At 35.1% G+C, this 15,823-nt stretch overlaps 1 protein-coding gene across 1 annotated transcript in view; it reads right to left on the bottom strand.

Annotated features, from left to right (window-relative positions):
- The window catches only part of LOC149800153 (excitatory amino acid transporter-like), a 50,361-nt gene extending 39,645 nt beyond the window's left edge, over positions 1-10,716 (bottom strand). Inside the window, exon 1 of the mRNA XM_089959749.1 lies at positions 10,586-10,716. The gene's annotated coding sequence lies outside the window, so the exon portion shown is untranslated. The remainder of the gene's footprint in view (positions 1-10,585) is intronic.
- Positions 10,717-15,823: the final 5,107 nt, after the last annotated feature.

The following is a 15,823-nucleotide window of genomic DNA, read 5'->3' on the forward strand; positions in this document are numbered from 1 at the left end:
ACATCATTACATATTCCTAATCCCATTATACTAACAATATCACAACAATCAAACGCATTTCTTTACATTACAACTCATACAAGGTACACAAATTTCAAATATCCATGCTCTGATATATCCGTACATCCATATTAACTAATCTTACATACTTCAACTATTTCCCAAATTCAAAATTCAAGCATGTGTAAAAATCTTAACATATCACATGAATAAATGCACTAGTTTACTACGAAGTAACCGATTAGCGAATTACAAAATTAATTCTGACAATATGCTAACAATCGACACGATTCTCTACATACGCCTGCAAATGAACAATACAAAGGTAATTCTACGTAATAAACTATCATAGTAATTAAGTATATATAATACGCATAATTACAATCACAATGCCGTAATATTCTGCAAAAATCGAGCAAATAACTTACTGACCTTTACGAAGCTTTGTCTTTCCTTAGAATCTCCTCTCTTTTAAGTTTTACCGCCAAATTACGAATGGCTGTCTCGGAGTAACCCTATATTGCTCAGCAATCTTCCTAGACGAGACTAAATTTTCGCTTGCTAATTCGAAGTTATAATTCTAATTGAAATTGTAACCACACTCTCTATCTCAATTCCGATTGGATGTCGTTTTGATTCAATCCAATCAAACTTAGCGGACAATGTCCTTCTCGCTGTCTGTCCACGTGGTGACGGATTTAGGACACGCCCTGTTCCCTCACGAGTTCCTTTGATCTTAAGACAAAGCTGTGACACAAAGGTGGGAATCGACTCGATCCATCGCCTGTGCCTATCCACGATGCCGGATCTTCTCTCTGGTCACGGTAACCTTGCGTAAGAGATTAACTCTAGCCTGCGGCAATGTTCAGACTTCAAACATGGCTTGTAATAATATGCACGACTTACGAACTCGGGCTTGGAAAGCTTAATTAGTCTTTTTAAAAGGACTCTAACCGTCTCTAAGTGGGATTTAAAATAAGTTCTACACATTAGTTGACATCGTGAAAGCTTATTGGTTTCACTATGTAAAATCAAACGAGCAGGGACAGAAAAAGTCCGAAATAATATAAATTTAAAGTTCAAAATAATTTCCATTTCTCTGAAATATTTCTAAAATTCGTATCTCAGACGAGCCCCCAATTTGTCACGTCTCTGTCCTCATAACCTAAGTAACAGAAAGAAGCAAAACAACATGTTTTGTAAAGCGTAACAAATAATTGAATTATCAAGGTAATAAATGACAACGTGATAGGAACTTATAGTGTTATGGAATTAATCCTAAATAGTCCTGATAAAGGTATATGGAACTTCCAAAAGAATGAAAAGTTCCATATAAATTTAAAAACCGGAAATGTACTGGTCTGCCAAGAATCGTGACACTGTCAAAATGGCCTTGTCAAAAACTCCTTTGAATAATTCATAATAGTTCCAGAATTCTAAACACTTTCTATTTCCACAAACAAATGTTTGTTCTCTCGAATAATATCTAAGTCCAACAATAAAAGAAAACACTTATGCAGATTAACAACAGAAACACAAGTAATGAGGACGACTCCAAAAAAGGAGTGAATATGATTGTTGTTATCTCCTTCAATACACCTTCTATTACGACTACGTTTCACAATATACCCAACGTGACAGATCCTTCTACTCAATTTATTTCAAAAACTGCATATACATGTTAGCTACCCAACCAAGTGAATTCTTGTAGAACCGTCTAGATCCTTCTACTCAATTTATTTCAAAAACTGCCTATTCATGTTATATACCCAACCAAGTGAATTCTTGTAGAACCGTCTAAACCCCGTCAGACAATGAGAAATTAACCCAACGACGTCACTAAGTCTTATGAAGAGCATTATTAGTAATCGTCAAAACATACGTAATCATACGTAATCATTTTTTTATCGATCCTGTGTAACTAACTGTACGCCCTTTAAGAGACCCTAGTCCAGTAGGCGGATTTACGTGAGGGGCCACCTGTACGTACAGCATTTGGAAATGAACGTTTTAAACAAGTTTTATACGATATTGAACTTCAAATTTTCTTCCATCGCTTTAAAAGTACTTTCTCCTGTTTGATTTAATTTATACTTGATTTAGTTTAATTGTCTGTTTGTAAGTTTAAATTTTTTATTTTTAATTTCATCACACGTCATTGTAATGTAATTTTTGTTTACTAGGAATTTGATATTTTCCATTAAATTCAGTTCGACCTGAATCTTTTCGTAAATACCTAACAATAGAAACACTGTTTCTATTTCTGACTTAGTTCCCGACCTTGATTCAGAAATCATTGAGACAAGTAAACAACGTTTTATTTTAATTTTATTTTCGGAGTAAAATTATTGGTTTTTATCAAAGTCATACTAGGGGTACGTCATTTTTTTATATGTAAACAGCCTCTATTTCGCAATTCTGATTTTTCCAAAATTGCACAGTAGTCAGGTTTTATACCCATGTCTATAGAGATATTTCTGAGTTGGGCCTTTACACTGGAAAGTGTACGTTTATGACCAGTTTGGAGTTATAACTTAATTTTTATTCAATTTTTGGGATTCTAAAAGATAATTCTTTTTTCCTAAAAATATTTGAGTAGTACTACAGAATTCTTGGAAAAGACATTTATTTAAATTTTATTCGGAAATTCAAACACCGGAATATTATTGTCTGTGGCTCATAAAGAACTGTAAACACATCAGCTCTATACTGAATACCGTACACGTCATCGCCTTCCGTTTGGGATTTTTTTGTCGGGATTCGGACCTGAATTCATTAGAACATTTCATTACTAGCACTTCTAAAATGGAATTCGTGGATTATTCTTGGATTATTTTTGGATTTGATTCTTAAAACGGTAAGTTCTTATTTTGTCATTTTTAGTGTTTTTCATGGAAAAAAAATTATTTGTTACATTTTTTCAAAAGCTTGTTGTTTTCACTCTTTCTTTTGTTACTGTTTATTAGAACCTAAGTACGTAACACCCTATATGGATAAATGTTTATAAATTACGAACGCGCGGGGTCCCTGTGAGTGTGGGCCCGAAATCGGTCCAATCGGCATAAGGTCGGCCCAGCATGGGAACCTACCGGCAAGCTTTCTCGAACGCCCAAGTTAGCAGAGTCCAGACTCGAGCCGACGCGGACAGCGGTGAGCTGTGGCTGATCTGAAAAGACGAGGAGAGCGGACGTGTTTTTTTGTGCGCTCTAAAGCATGTGAAGCGTGTGAAGTTCTAGTGTGACACAATTTTGTGCGAAATTACCTCAAATAGGATAATCTAGTGAAAGGCAAGTGTATTTTGTGTTCATAATTATTGTGCCTTATATTTATTAACAGTTTTTGTGCCCGGCAGGGAAACTATGTACTACTGATTTTTGTGTTTAATTTGTGTTTAATTTGTTTGATAATTACCTTTTGATTCTCAGTCTTAGTTAGGATTGAGAAATAGATTGTCCAAGGGGTTAATCTACAACTTTTCTTTAGGGGCTTATTAAAGCGTGACTGTTTTGGTATTGAACAAAATATCATATATACATTGACTCATTAAATAGTGGTGTGAGACCCTATTCTTAAGGTTTCGCATTATATGAGTAGTATTCAGAGATTATAGACTTGATTTTCAAAGATGGAAGAAATGGCAGAGAGTAATGTACTTACAAGATCAAAATTGAACAAGTATTTTAAAACCAGTGTAGAGGAAATGCATCTAATTGTGCACCACCACCAGGATGTCAAACGATAGACTTCGGAGACGCAGAGCAAGCGCCGCGACAGGCAGAAGTGTTGATGGCGCTTCATGTTATGGGAGTAGACATCGGACAAATAGATGGAATTCAAAATGGTGGAAGAAACAAGTATGTCATCTACACCAGAAATTACAACACTCCACTTTTGGAAATGGCATCCTTGGAAATAAATGGGATGAGAGCGACCGTACGAAAGACAGAACCCTTCATCAGAAAGATAGAACCTAAGCTGACGGAAATCCACATAGTGGGACTCCCACTGGAGGTCGACACGGAGCAAATAATCCAAAAGGTCGAAAAGAAGTTTCATGCAAAGGTTGTGACCCTCAAAATGGCCACCATTAGGGGGTTTGCACCAATAAAATCAGGAAATAGAGTTATTTATGTAGTCAAAGAAGATGCGAAAAAGGTACCACTTTTATTTTACGTCATGGGCTTCAAGTTAAGAAGTTGGTACAAAGGAGCAGAGCACGATAGAAAATGCCCTAGATGTCTCATGACAGGGCATGAACCAAGGGACTGCCCGGGCAAGGAACCTACAGTGAAAGAAACAGAACAAAGAACGTATGCAAACATAGTGGCGACACCACCTCATAGCAAAATGATAGAACAACACCCAATACTACAACTCATCAAAGAAATCAGAACGGAAAAAGAAACAAGTGAGGAAATAACAAACAGCTCACTTCCGGTCATGGATTTGACTGAAATAAGAGGAGAAGAACCAAAGACGCCGGAGTGGCAGCAAGTATTGAGCCCGGATAAAACAGGACCTCTAAAAAAAAAACAAACCCAAGGAGGGAGTAACTACAGCAAACAGGTATGAGTGCCTATCAGAGGAAGAGGAAATTCTGGGAGAAGAACAAAGTAACCATACAGAAAAAAAAAAAAAAACATCATAGGGATGAAACCTTTAACATCGACACCCGTCTCGAAATCTGAGAGGAAAAAAAGAAAGGCAGACACAGGTGTAGAATCACCACATGAAAGAGAGGAAGGAAAAAATGAAGAGACAACAGAAGAGAGGAAAAATGAGAAGGAAAAGAAAAGAACCAAAACAAAAAAGAAACGTGAAGAAACAATAGAGGAAGAAACTATGGAAACTGGAAACGACAAGATAAATGGAAATGGACAGGAAGAAGAAGAAATGGATGATGATGACGAATTCGAAACCGGAAACGAATATGAGAGCGATGGAGAAGAAACACAAGAGACAGGAATAATAGACAACGGCAGAAACCATATCTGAACAAACAAGCAAAGAAATCAACAGTACAACAGAAGAAGAAACTCCACCCACCATTTTGAGTGGGGGGGGGGGCTCTGAAACCAGTGCCCCCATAGAATAATATTTGTTTATTTTTATTTTTAGGAATAAAAATCTAAAAGATAATTTAATATTAACTAATAATGCGGCAACCTGGAGGGGAACAAAATGGAAGGAAAGAACTTCCAAGTGTTTTCAATAAATGTTAATGGGATAAATAAGGAAAAAATTGTTAAATTCAAAAAAGACTTAAATTATGATATTCTTTTCATGCAAGAAACCCACAGTGGGTTCAACAGTGATGTGACAGCTCTATGTGAAAGTCATTTAGATGGTATTTTATTGAAAAATGATTTTGAGGGAAAAGACGCAAGAGGGGGCGTTGCAACTTTAATTAAAAACAAACAAGGGATACAATGGGAAAGAATAGAAGAGGGAAAAGATTTTAAGGGGAGACTGATACACATAAAAATCGAAAAAATACATTTTATTAATCTATATATACCTGCTAACAAATATCAAAAACAGGAATTTCTAAGAATTTTATCGAAATATTTAGAAAAGTATACAATGGAAGATGTCATTTTGGGAGGGGACTATAACTGGGTTGGGGAAAATGTAGATAGAGAAGGGGGATTAACAACAAATGATATGAGATTTAAGATAGAAATGGAAAATTTAATTAAAATGCATAAATTTACGTATGTGTATAGACGTCTAAATATAGTTAGGAAGCAATATACTTATGATTATAGTACAAATAAAGGAAGTAGGATAGACAAATTTCTATGCACCAATTATATTGAAGAAACATACAAAGAGGCAGGAATTATTGATTTTAAGATTTCTGATCACAGACTAATATATCTTACAGATGATTTTAAATCTAGAAATAAGTGGGGAAAAGGAAATTGGAAATTGAATAATAAGTTGCTAGAGGATCAAAATTTTATTAAAGAAATACAATATGAATTAAAAACCTTTGCAGAAAAAGGAAATATGGATATTATTAGTGAATGGAATAAACTTAAACAGAAAATAAAAAATGTAGCTATCAAAACCTCGAAAATCATAAGTAAAAAATTAAAAATGGAGCAAGAAGAAATTGAATGTCAATTAAAAGCAAATAATACAAGGGAAATGAATAAAATTTTAAATGATAAATTAAACAAAATGATAGAAGAAAAGAGTATGGGTAGGAACATAAGGGCAGGGAAATATACACACATATATAAAAAGGCTCAAGGACTATACAAGCGAGAGGAAATTAGAAAAGGGAGGGATAAAGTAATGGAAAGCATGAAAATAAATGAAACAACACGAACAAGTGAGAGGTATGTAATTATAAAACACAAGATTATTACTCTAAATTGTACTCATCGCAAAGGATTGAAAATAAAAAAATGATGAATATTTACAAAACATCCAATGCGAGATGATATCAACAGAACATAAAGACTTCTGTGATGATTTCATCTCGCAAGAAGAAATTTTTAAAAGCATACAAAGTCTTACTAAAGGAAAATCTCCAGGTGGAGATGGGCTCACCACGGATTTCTACTTGAAATTATGTAGGCAGCTGTCGCCCATTTTGGAATGTTTATTCAATAATATTTTATTTAGAGATGACGTTATGACTGAAACAATGTGGGAAGGGATTATAATAATTATATATAAAGGGAAAGGTGATAGAGAAGATTTAAAAAACTGGAGGCCCATCTCCCTCCTTAACAATGACTACAAAAAACTTAGCAAGATATTAGCGGAAAGGATAAAAAAAGGACTGGGAAATATAATAAATATAAACCAAACATGCGGACCACACGGTAGGGACAAACAAAATAATATGCTTAGTATAAAAACAGTAATTGAATATATAAATGACAATGCACAAAAAGCTGCTATGGTACTTTTTGATCAAGAAAAAGCTTTTGACAGATTAGAACATAACTACATACAAAAAGTTCTAGAAAAATTTGGATTCGGAAATAACTTTCGAAAATGGACTAAAATCCTGTATAATAAAACAACTTCTAGAGTACAGGTAAATGGAGCCAGAACAGAAAAATTTGACATTAAAAGATCAGTGAGGCAAGGGTGCCCACTATCGATGCTATTATATGTAATAGCAATTGAAATTCTAAGTATAAGCATCAAACTCAACAAGAACATTGAAGGTATTAAGATACCAAATATAAAAGAAGTGAAAATGCTGCAACATGCTGATGACTGCACCGACTTTATAAAGGATCAAAACTCCTTTAAACACCTGATCAAAGAATTTGAAAATTTTGGAAAAGCATCGGGATTTCAGATTAATCATGAGAAAACAGAAATACTTAAAATAGGAAACTGGAGAGGTAATCATCCAGGGTTACCTCCACACCAAATAAAAAAGATGGTCAAAGCATTAGGGATATACTTTGGGCAAGGAGAAGAAATGGAAAACTGCAAAAAAATAAAAGAAGCCATAGAAAGAAATGTGAAAAGCTGGGCACTCACGCCATTATGTCTAATGGAAAGAGTACAAGTTGCGAAAACATATATGTACGCTCATATGAACTATATTTTAAAGTCCTTAGAAATCAGTAATACTGAATTAAATATAATTGATAAAACCATAATTGACTATATCTGGGATTTCAAACTACATTACGTAAATAAAGAAACGCTTTAGAAGGCCACATAGAGGGGAGGGGTTGCACTCCCCAGCCCCATACTACTGAAAGCCACTAATATTTTAAATAGATTCAAAAGATTAAGTGCAGAACCGAAAATTCCATGGGAAGGTATTTATATATACCGTTATGGTTTCACTTTAAGAAATAGAGCGGACATCTATAAAAGTAATAAACTAACTAAAATGTTAGTAGTTCCTAGGAAATATAGAAGTATTAAAGAACTTTTGATAAAATACCGAGATAAAAAAGACTTATGGGATAGAGAAGAAAAACTGACATATGACTGGATACGGGAAGATATAACAAAACCCATAAAAAGTAAAATAGAGAAAGAAAATATACACCTAAATTGGAATAAAGCATGGGGGCACTGGAAAAAACTAGGCTCCCTGAAAATACAAAGCCTCTGCTTTAAATACATGCATAATGCGTGGTTGACAGGAGAGGTAGCAGTGAAACGACGAATGGTCAGAGAACCGCCAAAATGTCCACTGTGTAAAAAAGGTCCTTTTTCTAAATATCATGTAATGGTACAATGTCCAATACCACAAATTAAGAGCGATAAAGTTATAAGTGAAATTAATACAAATAACATATACAAACATCAACACTTATTATATATAGATGGGAACTTTACAAAGAAAATTTTATATATGATAACAAGCTATATTGTAGAAACAATGAGGGCCTGTGGCCAAGTAATTTGTATCGGAAAATAATTGCCTTGTAAAATTTAGAGATACTAATATCTTATTCTTTGAGGAAAACCAAGGACAGAAACCACATGTGGAGAAAGTACGAGATGAGGATGCCATGGGTCTATGTCACATGGCGCTACACGAAGTGAACAGGTCCGGGTTGAGTCCGGAAAATTCTCCACATGAGGAATATCAGGATGTAAAGAAACAGAAATATCCAGCACCCTCTACATACCAACCCCATACAGTCGTTAGACTGTATAAGCTACCTCGTTCAGGTTCAGGAAAATTAACAACCTTTTGGCACCATTTGATTTAATAAAATGGAATTATAAAAGGCAGCAACCCTTATAAGGGCGATGTATATGGAAAATAAAGAAAGCCCAAAATAATGCTGACCTAAAAAAAAAAAAAAAAAAGAAAAAGCGAAGTACGACTCACATATAGCACGCATTAAAACAATAAGCTATTTTTTTTTTCTTAAAAAGCAGTACACCGTAACTTCGCCAAAATTCAAAATTTCAAACAAAACAAGTAAAATTAACAGGTATTCTTTATAAACTGTGGTAAGAAAACTGGGAACAAATTTGATTCAGAAGGCTGTCCCAACATAGACACACTATAGCACGAACAAACAAACAGCATACTCACAGACAGCAAACACGGGACATAGGAGACCTCTAGCCAAGGTCACCAAAATCTTAATAGGGGAGTGACCCCGGTTTTAGGTGATAGAAACCAAAACCGGAAGAACAAACCTATAGAAAACACTAGGAGTTAAATACCCTGTCAAATAATTCATAACATAAAATTTTTTATCCAAATCCTTTTTTTAAAAAGTATAAACAGAGCAACATATTAGGGGGTTTCAAGTATACATAAAACACTTTCCCATTTTTGGTTGGGATGGGGGGGGAGGTGGCATCTGTCTGGTGCCCCCCCCCCCCCCCAAAAAAAAAAAAAAGAAAAAAAAAAAGAAAAGACGAGTACCGTAGACTAATAGTCCGTCTGTGTCCCCGGCTTCAAATTATCTCCTAGTGATAATAAGTAAGTACTAGTTGAGTATCGAACAATTTAATGTCAATCTTCACAATCCTACAGATAAACAGAGACCACACTCAATGTACATTTCATTCAAATTATAAATTATAAAATTGTTAAAGCTACTTAAAAATAAAAACCAAGCAAGCAAAAATACTCCATCAGAATCCAAAGTGAATACCGTGTTTACAAACGTACTACTCGCGACAAACTACGAGAAGGGAGGTCCCTGACTTCTAATCTTATGTAGAATGAACATGCCCGACCATTATCGTCGCCGTGGGGCGAACAATTGATGCCACGACTCGATCACCATCCATGCAATCACCAGATGTTTACCGGTAGTCGGTATAGGTCAAAGGCAATAATGGAAGGATATCTGTCGTCTTGCAGTGTTGTCATACAGTATTATAACTATTTCGTGCAATACTTCTGCACGGTTATTATTATGTTAATACATCGCTGTTTACAGTGTTTCCTTTCAACCTTATCTAGATCAAACAGGACAGACTCTGTCTTGTCTGCGCATTATGCGGTGGTTTGTCAAGGTCCATATTATGCAAGAGGAAATACGATTACATCAGCATAGCCTTCGTTAATTAGGCTTTATCTACCATTAACAATGCTTAGCAATATGATAATAAGACGTAACCCGGCTGACCGATGTTAAAAATGTTACTTGAGGGGTGAACCGCAGCAGACCCGATAAAACAGTGTACTAATTTTTGACTGCATTTCCGCATGAGATGATTCGTGGTAAACAATAGATAAGAATGTTACATAATTACTCCGAACGGTCGAGTATGTTATGAAGCTAGAAACGAAATTAAATATCGAAAACTGTCACATATTTATGGCGAAACAAGTCAGTCCTTTCTAAAACTCTTTACGAGACGTAGATACATAGTAATACTTTTATATTTTTAATGGAGTGGACCACAATGTTCCATAACGTTTTCAGTGGCGTTTATATATATATATATATATATATATATATATATATATATATATATATATATATATATATATAAGATAAACATCATTTGCATAAAATGGTAAATGTAAGAAATAAATGTTCGTATTTACCAGATGAAATATAAACTAAGAGAGAGAGAGAGAGAGAGAGATAGTAGTCCTGATGTTTTTACTAACCTATTGAAGCCTGGGTCTGTGTACACGATACTCCTTGTTTGTGCTTTATAATGCACAAGCTGAGGTGAATGAAGTGATTGGCCTGTTCTGAAATTTGACGCAGAGTTAAGCCTTCACTAGAGAGCGCCCTTTCTAAACCAGGATTTATCTCGCACTTGGATGGCTACATGCATTATATTTAGCGTGGGTTAAATTCACTTTCTGTATCCACGTAGTGCGTGGTGTGTGTTACCAAGCTTAACATTTATTAGGGACCTACCATGAATTATCGAGTTGATGGTGGAGAGGAAACGTGATTTTATTTTCTCATGAGATTTGTCTTATAATATGATACATTGAATTAGTTGTTTTGATCAAATCAGAGCAAACGATATTTTAAGCTAGATGAAGGCCGGATTTTTTTCTTAACAAAATCTGAAGTTCTCCTAGTCCTCAAATCCCCTGAACTCGCACAAAAAATGAAATGGTCTTCTTTTTAATGATTATGACGTATATGTTACTCTTTAAGGTTTGGAAACAGATGTAATGTACAATGTCTCAAAAATGGAAGAGTACATAATTATAACTGTGTGCAAGCTTTGTTTGGATCCTGACCACATAAAATCTGTCTTTACCTATGTTAACGTTGTCATCCGTAGTTTTCCGAAACAATAGCTTACGTGTTTGTCATTATATGCAAAATTAATACTTATAAGAAATGCGCTTTTCAATATTTAATACAGAGGCGACGTGTTTATCGGACATATCGCATAATTATTCCTTAAAAACCTCCCTGAAAAAAGTAATGATAATTGTAAAAGATCTGTCCAATTTATAATTTTTTTAAAATTGTATTTATTAAATAGTACAAACTGTATGGCTTGCCAGTAGCTTCTCGTGGGTCGGTGGTTCTTCCCGGGGTTTTCCAGGGTTCTTCCTCCACCAGTTATACTCGCCGCCATGTATAGTCCATCTTGTGCTGAAAAATAGCCTTAAACCCTACTACAACAACAAACTGTATGGATGACCAATCGGTCTCCTAACAGACTTGTTGTGGCGTGAAGGGTTGTTATATGCCGCCACTGTGGTACGTGTGTTATGGTTGGGGTGGGGTGCTCCCAATATGACATTTAAATTATTATAGAATCGATTTCGGTTGGAAGTTAAATTATTGAAAGATAGATGTAAAGCTTTGAGCTCCCAGTCAGCAATGTCGAAGGTTAAATGACTGAATATACAAAAAATGTGAAATTCAGCGAATAACAATTTAATGACAATTCAGTAGTCAAATGATAAAAAATTTCCCAAGTATTCTCCTTCCGCTCGACCCTGTGATAGCCTATTGCATCATTTGATTAGTATTGTGAGATAGCTTTCCACCTTATGTATTTATGTGTGTGTGTATGTATGTATGTATGTATGTATGCATGACTGACTGACTTTCTTTATTTCCTCTTCAGAAGAGATTTCATTCTTAATTTTTAGCTAATACAGAAAATATAGAAACATGGCTTGACATTAATGGACTTAAAGCACACTATATATATAAAAATATATATATATATATATATATATATATATATATATATATATATATATATATATACATATGAATACATACACACATATACATATATACACACATACACATATATATACACACATATACATATATTCATACATATATACATACATAAACGCATATATATACATACAGACATATAAATACACATATACACACATATACACAAACATAAACATATGTATACATATACATATATATACACATACACATATATATAAAAATATCAAGAAACGTAAAGAAAACGCAATATCTAAACACATGAGTGAGAGAACTTATTTTATACATCACCTAGAGCAGCAATAGTAATTATCAACTGCCGATATATCTGTTCCACTTTTACGACATCTATATACTAATTTCGTAAAAAAAAAAAACTGATGACATTTTCTTATAAAATGCAAAAAAGTATATACCCAGTTCTTGGGGTCACGGGGCCCAACGCCTTGCGTGCACACACCTAACCCTGTACAATTTCGACCATGCACCTATCATCGATAAACTACGCCTATACCGGCAACATTGTCGCATCATTTTTGGGTGATGTATGCATCATCGAAATCGTATAAGGGTTGGTGCTTGCTGGAAAGAAGATGGGTATCGTAGCTAGACGATCTGGGTTCGAATCTCAGTAACGTACGAAATAAAATAATCTTTCCGTTATGGTAATCTTATTTATTCTTACAGGTAAAATCTGGATAACAAAAGTCCCACTGGGATCAATCAACTGCAAGATAAGATAGATGAGCGAAAAAGGCTGGAATCCATAATAGAAAAGAAGAAAAAGAGGACTGCATTTTGGTTCACTGTGTCCGCTGGTCTGGCTTTTTTGATAGTCCGCCCTTGGGCGTGGAAAACTACACCAGCATTACTTTTATTAGTACCAGCATTTAAGAGAGAAACTGCCTTGAGTGCGTGAACTCTTTAAATCATCATTCGCAATGAAACTTTGACGGATATGCTGTTTCATACATTGAAGTTCAATTGTCAAGATTGAAGGGAGCTTGACAATAATAATAATAATAATAATAATAATGAGAACTTTGTATAGCGCCTAATCTTTAGAAGCTCTAAGCGCTTTACAACATTAGACAACACCTATAAGATAAAAAACATATAATAATACTATTACAAAAACAAACACCATGAAATCAGAAAAACATTAAAAAATAAAAAAACATGCTGAGAATATTTCAAGTAGGAAAGATTATTAGGTCTTTAATTTTGTTCTTGCAGTCGAAATAAGTGAGTTGTGAGAGCCCTCTTGAATATGATCACTGTGTCTTTGTGTCTAAGTTCAGTGGGCAATTCATTCCACGTTGCTGGGCCCTGGTATGCAAAAGAGCGCTGTCCATATGACTTTATTTTCATAGTGGGAATAATGAGTATACGATTGTCAGAAGAGGAGCTTAAGTATCTTGCTGGTGTGTACACATGGGTGAGATCGGATAGGTATGTTGGACTAGAGTCCGACAGTGAAACGTAGCACAGAGAACAAATTTTGTGTTTGATTCTGGATCGAATGGATAGCCAGTGTAGGGTACAGAGCAGCGGGGAGGTGTGATCTGGTCGTGGTACTCTAAGTATGATCCGAGCAGCTGTGTTTTGAACTTTTTGAAGTTTCTGGAGTATATATTGAGATGAACAAGACATAATTGAGTTACAATAGTCCAGTCTTGAAAGTACTAATGAACACACAAGTGTTTTAGTGGCATCAACTGAAAGATATTTGCGAATGGAGCTGTTGCATCGCAGCTCAAGATATGCAGCCTTGCATATGTTCATGACATGTTGGTGCAATGTGAGAGTACTGTCCAGAGTAACACCTAGGTTTCGTACTGATTGTGTGAATTTAATGTTGGTGTTGCTGATATTTATTGTTTGAGGTAAAGGATGTGAATGAGAAAGTCTTCGTGTGGTGATCAGAATGGACTCAGTTTTATCATCATTCATCTGCAGCTTGTTACATGTCATCCATGATTTCACATCAGAAATGCACCTCTCTACACCTTGGATGGTAGCATCAACTTCAGTTGGGTGGCTAGATTTGTATATTTGGGTGTCATCAGCGTACAGTTGGTGAGACACTGGATGATGATCTATGACACTTGAGAGCGACTGAGTGTACAGAATCAACTTTGCTGGAGTGTATTCAATTTGCAGATACAATTTGTGTCCTGTTGACCAAATAGGACTTGAACCACAGTAAGGCTGTATCATGAAATGCCAAATACATGCTGGAGACGGTGAAGTAATATATCATGGTCTATTGTGTCAAATGCTGCAGACAAATCAAGGACGGTGAGGACCGTAATCTTTCCGCTATCCAACGCAGAGAGAATGTCATTAACTACTTTTAGAAGAGTAGTTTCAGTACTGTGGCAAGGGCGATATGCAGATTGTACATTGCTAAAAAAAACTGTTTGAATTTAGATGAGATACAAGCTGGGATTGAACAATCTTTTCTAAGATTTTTGATATGAATGGTAGATTAGAAACTGGGCTGTAGTTCTTTAAATCGTTATGGTCTAGTGTTGGTTTCTTCAGCAGAGGCTTTACAATGGCAATTTTGAAAAATGATTGGAATTCCCCGGATGAGAGAGAGGTATTAATAACATCAGTTAGTGAAGGTATTACTGGATCTAAGCACTCAAGCAGCAGTGATGTTGGACAGGGATCAAATTCACATGACTTTGGTGCACTCTTTATCAGGATTGTACGTAAGAAATCCATAGAGACGGGTTCAAATGCTGCTAATGGCTGCCGCTCAAATTCTGTATCCCAACTGTATCATGACGACGAGTTAATTGAAATTGTGGTGTCAAGCTTATCTCTAATGGTTTGTACTTTGTCACGGAAGAAATTTGCAACAAGAATACACACGTGTGATATGAATAAAGTTACTTCTTTACCTGGTACGACTGTATATTATACATAGTCCATCGCATTGTGTTTGCGTTATTCATTTAATCCAAAACCCACTCGGTTACAATTATGTTACACCATAACATCAATACTTACCTAATCAAAATAAACTTTCCAGTATAGTGTTACGGAATGGTTTTAACTAGGTTATGTAGTGATATATACATGAGATTAAAGTTTTGGGGTTTAAAATATAAACTGAGTAACAGTCAGATGTTGGCCATCTATGACGATGACGAAGAACCAGTCTCCTCACGGTTTGCACATTACCTAGGAAACGTCTGCAAATGCATACTGTTGATGTAAAGACGGGTAGGATCTAATATTTTTTTCTTTCTATTTTAGGGATTCTATTTCATTGTTGAACAATTTAATACCCTGAAGTAATGGCAACTACTATAATACAAGTCATAAGGCCATGTAGGAGTTTAGTACCGACTATTTCAGTAATGAATGCTACGTTTTCTACGAAGTGTATTTGTATAATCATACATCCATATTCCTTTAAGGTCATTATTTACAAACTCTCCGAAACGTACAGTCACCAAAAGCCAAAACTAAAGCTCGTGGATACATTGAATGAGGTCAGCTTTAAAATGTAAGCGTGTGATTTCACAAATGAAAAGCAGCATATCTTGAAAATAAAAATCGTACTACACTTATTTGTTGATTTGATCTGAGGTCGTCTTCTCTTGACCCTGTTTAGTACCTGACTACCTTTATAAATGTCCAATGCGTTCAGTGTTTTTCGT

Source organism: Sinohyriopsis cumingii, chromosome 5 (assembly GCF_028554795.1).
Source record: "Sinohyriopsis cumingii isolate HCF-2022 chromosome 5, ASM2855479v2, whole genome shotgun sequence".
In the NCBI taxonomy this organism is placed as follows: domain Eukaryota; kingdom Metazoa; phylum Mollusca; class Bivalvia; order Unionida; family Unionidae; genus Sinohyriopsis; species Sinohyriopsis cumingii.